General features: G+C 48.2%; 1 long non-coding RNA gene across 1 annotated transcript; it reads left to right on the top strand.

Moving 5' to 3' along the window:
- The first annotated feature begins 217 nt into the window (after positions 1-217).
- On the top strand, positions 218-5,144 carry LOC148002345 (uncharacterized). Its single transcript, XR_015634966.1, has 4 exons — positions 218-512; positions 982-1,208; positions 1,388-1,739; positions 2,521-5,144. It is a non-coding gene; the product is annotated as an uncharacterized LOC148002345 (long non-coding RNA).
- Positions 5,145-6,114: the final 970 nt, after the last annotated feature.

The raw sequence follows: 6,114 nt of genomic DNA, 5'->3' as shown, positions 1-6,114 counted from the left end.
GCCTCCTGAGCTACCTGGGCTTGTGTGTGCAAACACCTCCACTCCGCAACACACATAATTAAAAAAAAACAATAGGAAGTCTTTATAAGTCAATCAATGAAGACGAAAACATCAGTGAGGGCCTGCTGTACGCTGGCCACCTCATTGCTGTTCTGTAGCTCACAGAGATCCTTCTAGAACATTCCTAACACTTGTGCTTTCAGTTTCAGTTTAGGTAGAGGAGCGAAGGTTTGGAAGGAGACTTTGCTTTGACTAGAACTACATAGCTACGAAGACCTGGCTCCAGATGAGGTCCTGCCTGCCCAGGAAATACATGCTCTTCCCTCTCTTCTGCCTCTCTCCCCCCTTTCTTCCCTCAGGCTTTCAGTGGGATGAACTGATTTCAACTATAACAGTGCTCAGTTTGTATTTGAAGCCCCTTCCTAACATGTGTCTACACTTCTTGAGGCTCAGGGTCTAACCTGAATGTCAGCTACTACATGTCAAGCAAGAATCACGAAAGCTCCAATCTGGTGAGTGGAAACCTGATGCGTTTTATGTCAAAGGAGTCCATGACAGTTCAAGTCACCAACGGAAGCAGATGGTTGTGTTGAGAGCAAAGGTTTTGTTTGTTTGTTTGTTTGTTTTTTTAATCTCCGTCATTTCAGACAAGGTTCTCTTGCTTGTATACAAACATTGAAACGTTCTCTTGAAACTACTCATGAGCTGATTAAGAATTTGAGGATTGATCCTTTTTTGGACTCTAGGAGGGGAAAAAAAATCCAGTTCTGTGTATGAAGACAGTTACAGTCAAAACATCCTCTGGGTCCAGGCAGATGCTAATAGCTCTTTAAGAGTGTGTACTTGGAAAAGAGAAAACCACTGAGGGTACGAATACCACTAATAATTAAACACCGTCAGGTACCTGCTAATGTGCCAGGGAGTTTGAAGGCTTTGCACCTGCTAATGCGTCAGGGATTTTTCAAGACTTTATCTCTGCAGTGGCATCAACAGTCAGAGGCAGATGTAGTCAACACCACCCTTTAATGGATGGAGACACAGAATGGATGCGCCGGGGAAGGCACATCATCTGCCAACACAGCGCAAGGTGGAAAACAAGAAGCTTCACAGCCAAGTCTTCCAGATTCCAGGACTGGTGATTCTTAACCACAGCTCCTCCTGAATGTGTGTTTGGAGGGAGAGAAAGATGGCCGCTGAGGAGGGCTAGAGTGGGTGACCTTTTCTAACCAGCTAATTATTTCAACGGCAGAAGCAAATCATATTTTCTAAGTGTCTCTGCTGGTCTGATGTGGTTATCTGATCTCTCTCTCTCTCTCTCTCTCTCTCTCTCCCCTTCCTCCTTCCCTCCCCCCACCTCTCCCTCCCTGATTCATACTCTAAACTCTAGTGCATAGGCTGGGCAAATGCACTCCTATGGCTTGTCTTCTGCCAAGCTCCAAGTCCAAAGGCTTTGCAATCTGAAGCCTAGAAACTACCTGCCCCTGAAATTCTGCACCCCCTGTCTCGGTGTCCTGCTTTGTAACCAAGAATGGCAATTCCTGTAGTGGATCCTGGGGTGTGCTGCCCAGCTCCCCAATCAGAACAGAAGGACCAGTTCTTGTAGCTCCAGGATCCACTTGACTGTCCCAGCAAGGACCTCCTTCTGCTAGGGATGGCTATGTCAAGACAATCCTTCAGGACATCTCTGCATTCCAGCATCCAGGGAGAGATGGTCAGGGGTTGATTTTGCCAAGAGCAAGGTATCTTCTTTGTCCATCACAATTACTACCATCATCATTATCTTCACTATGGAAACCTCATCATTACCATCATGACTATTACCATAATCATATCCACCATGACCAACATCACCATCACCACCACCATCATCATCACCATGACCAACATCACCATCACCACCACCATCTTCATCACCATGACCAACATCACCATCACCACTATCACCACCATCACCATTATCATCACCACCACCATCATCACCACCACCACCACCATCATCACCACCACCACCACCACCACCACCACCACCATCATCATCATCATCATCATCATCATCATCTCACCTTGGGTGAACTTACCACCTCCAGAATCCTGTATTGATCAATTTTCCCTTATTATTGCCCAAATCCCCAACACCACACTTAAAATGAGGAAAGATTTGTTCAGGATACCAGTTTCAGAGTTCTTGGTGTATGGCCACGGGTCCTATTGGTTTGGGTCTGTGGTGGCTCAGGACTTCATGGCAAGAGCATGTGGCAGAGAAGCCTTGTTCATCATAGCATTGAGAAGCAGGAGAGGAAGCGGCTGGTGTCCCAGTGCCCCCTTCAAGGGTTAATCTTCTGTGGTCTCAGCTGTGATGAGACTCTGGGTCACTCTCTGGGGATAGTGAGGTGCCTTCCCTTCTATTTCAGACAGAGGTCTTCCCCTCCTCCAAAGCCATCTGCTGGGAACTTCAGATAGTAAATTTGGTCACTTGGTTATTTTGTTTTCTCTACCTGATATTCCTCTGTCCTCTTCTAGGTAAACTCCTACTGATCCCTCAAGACCTGATTAACGTAGCTCCTTCTGTAAAGTCTTACCTAAGCTCCAAGAGAATCAGTAGCAGCAGCAGCTTGATCCACCCGTAAACATCCCACAGATAGACCAGCAGTCCAGTTGGGTAGAGTTGAGTTAGCCACAGTGGTGACGTGGCCTAGCAGAGACAGCCAGGCCTCAGCCTCAGCTGGAGTCAGCAGGAGGGACCAGGAGGAACATCAGGAGTTCTCGGCTGTGACTCTCTCAGAGAGGCAAAGATCAGTGAAGGCACAAGATATGGGACCCACAAGTGTTGCATAGCTAGCTGTACCAGCAAGCCAAGCTCTGTCTCTGTTACTCCCTGGGCTCCTATTTATACCCTCCAAACGTCACATGTCCTTCACGTGGCTTGCCTCAGCACATGCATCCAATCAGCTGGAGTCCACAGAACCGGTAACGACCTTCAGCACACCACCGGAAGATTTTTGGTGCATTTCTCTCTATGGAGTCCCAACAAATGAAGCTCAGCTGCCCGGTGTAAGGTGGACCAATACATGCGTGTCATTAGCCAAGAATCTTTCATCATGTGTCCTTTCACATGTTTGCTTTAGCAGAACATCCTCTCTCAGTGCCTGCTTCAGCAAGTCTGCCTCATCTTCTCACACCTGTTTCCCCCGTAACCAAACGTTCCTTCATGCGTTTGCCCCAGCAAAACAGCATCCAACGGACTTTCCAAGGCTTAAGTTTCTACTTCATGACTGCCTCCAGCAGGGTAATAAGCAAACTGACAAGCATGGTGCTGTCCCCATGGGTTGCCATCTTGGTTCAGCATTTTGCTCCTGAGTAGGAAGGCCTAGAGTCCAGAAGAGTGAGCACAAAGGGACACCAAGCAACTCTTTGCCATCCAACAGGACAAGGGCTGGCTCTCTGTAGACACCTGTGCAGAGCCCTGGGCTGGCTAGTCAGCAACCAGCAAAGTGGTGCTTCCCTAAGACAAATGACAGCTACAGACCCGGAGCTCAGATGGATAGAGTGTCCGAGGCACCCACGGGTTAGCAGCTACAGCTCAGAACTGATCTTGTGATGCTAGACCACAATAAACCCCCTTTACTGATGAGAAACAAAAGATTAAGTCCCTTGTTCAGGACCAAGATGTCAGGAGTAACTAAATCAGAATATAAGTCTGAAGAGTCTCACCCTGAATTGTGTCCCTGCGCTGGCTCGACTGAGGCCAGCAGGTTCCTATGGACAAGAAAGACCAGGGGAAGCACAGGTTGACATCAGCACGTGTGTTCTACAGGTCTGTTTTGTCTTTCCTCAGGGAGTATTCTACTGTTTACACAGTCCCCTCGGAAGATAAAGCATCAAAAAGGCTGGCATTTGTCCATTCAATCATTTAGTCCACCAGTATTCATCACCTAGAGAGTGTTGGGATCTGTGCTACATTTTCTGGGGAGACTGGGGCAGAGGGGGCAACTCATTTTCCTGCCCTTGTGGAGACAGCAAACCTCAGAGGTTGTTGGTGAACCTGGAAGACAGAATTGGGACAATGAGCACCTGTGGTATGAAAAGCCAGTAGGGGGACGGGGAGCCCAGAGGTTAACAATTGGGGGTGGGTGGGGCAGAGAAGGCTCACAGGCTCACAGCAGGGAGTAGGCATGGGCAAGAGCCAGGGGCTCAGGAGGAAGAAGGGTATGGTTAGAGGTCTGCTGTCTGTGAACCCGTGGCATCCAAGCAATTGAAAGGTGAGCAGAGCAGCGGTGTTTTAGGAGCACCAGGATGAAGCAGGACCACCCAGGACCGCACAGGTCTTTAAAGTATTCAGTCCATTGAAAGCAATGGCATCCTGCAGGAGGTTTCTCAGTGGGCAGTGCTGGCCTTGGGATCAGAGCAGTAGATCTCACTGGCTAAGCTCTCAAGTGGCTAAGGCAGCACTTGGGAAGGGGGCTCTGGTTCCCATAGCAACTCTGGGCAACACTGGGGCTGGCTCTTAAACGAGCCCTCTGTGACAAAAGTAAAACAGAGCCCAAGCACCCCCCTGCCTCCTGTCTTTGTGTTTGTGTTCTAAGTAAAGAGGGACGCTAATCTCCGCCCACACTTATGCAACTGTGGCACAGAGAGGCCATGTAACAACTACAGTCACACAGGAAACAAAGCAGAATGTCTCTCTCTCTCTCTTTTTTTTAATAGAGTGGGCAGAGAGTTTAGGTCAGTTGGTAGAATGCTTGTCTAGTATGGGGGAGTTCTATCATAACTACATAAATATGAGCAAGGTAGGGGTGCCTGTGACCCCAACACTCTGGGAGATGAAGTCAGAGACAGGAGGATTAGAAATTCAAAGTCATCTTCAACTGTATAATGAGACCATCCTAGGCTACAAGAGGATTAGGAGAGAGAGAGAGAGAGAGAGAGAGAGACAGACAGACAGAGACAGAGACAGAGACAGAGACAGAGAGAGGCAGAGAGAGACAGAGACAGAGAGACACAGAGACAGAGACAGAGAAAGAGAAAGAGAGACAGTGACAGAGAGAGAGAATGAGGAAGAAAAGGAGAGGGAGGAAGGGGGAATGAGAAAGAATACATAAAGACAAGAAAAGAGTTTTCTGAATAAAAAATAACTTTCTCTGTGCTGTTGGGAGACATCATTGATAATTTGCCTGCAGATAAATAATATCTCGTTTCAAATAATAGTAACAGCAACAACAACACCAAGTCTTCCGGTTACCACTGATTTATAACATAGTGAGGTAAGACAGTCATTCATTTCTGCTCCCTCATTCTGTGGGTTGAGAATTTGGAAAGGGAACCACGGAAACAGCTTGTGTCTGCCCTACAATGTCTAGGACCCCAGCTGGGGAATGTGACAGCTGCGGATGTGCCAGTAACCAGGGGAAAGGATCATCTAGAAGAGTCTTCACCTACATGTGAGGCAGTTGTTGCAGACCATTGGCTGTGACCAAAGCTGGTACGTTAGCCAGCTTGGGCTGAGGCATCTCCAGATGGTCTCCCCCGCACAGGCAATGTTACACTTCCTCTAAGTATGGCGGCCAGGCTCCAGGAGCAAGCAAGCTGTCAGAACTGAGAGGAAAGAAATGCTGATCTCAGGTGCTGGCCTTGGAAGTCGTAGGGCATCACCTCCCCTGCACTGTTGGTCTCAAGAGTCACACAGGTCTGCACAAGTTCAGGATGTGGAGCGGGGCTGGAAAGATGGAGTTGTGTGTAAAGTGCTTGCTGCGTAAGAATGAGGACCTGAGTTCAGATCTCCAGAATCCAAGGGCAGGTGGAGTCAGGCCTTGTGGTGTGTGTTGATGACCTTCATATCAAGAGAGTGAAGACAAGTGGGTCCCTGGAGCTCACTGGACAGCACCAGTCTCCCAGCAACTACACAGAAGTTCTGAATTCTCAGGAAAAACAGAAGCAGGACACAGAGTCCCTGCCACCACTTATGGATCTTTCTATGAAAGTGTGTGTGTGTGTGTGTGTGTGTGTGTGTGTGTGTGTGTGTGTCCCATCAGTCTACAACTTGACCACTCTTGCTATTATTTGCATCCAAACTGCCCTGTCCAGTGAGGTCACATTGTCCTCATGTCCCTGAGGAGA

The sequence above is a fragment of the Rattus norvegicus genome, chromosome 12 (genome assembly GCF_021556685.1).
Source record: "Rattus norvegicus strain SHRSP/BbbUtx chromosome 12, alternate assembly SHRSP_T2T, whole genome shotgun sequence".
NCBI classification, from domain to species: Eukaryota; Metazoa; Chordata; class Mammalia; order Rodentia; family Muridae; genus Rattus; species Rattus norvegicus.
The sequence above is the reverse complement of the archived record's forward strand: the minus strand, read 5'-3'. Positions and strand labels throughout refer to the sequence as shown.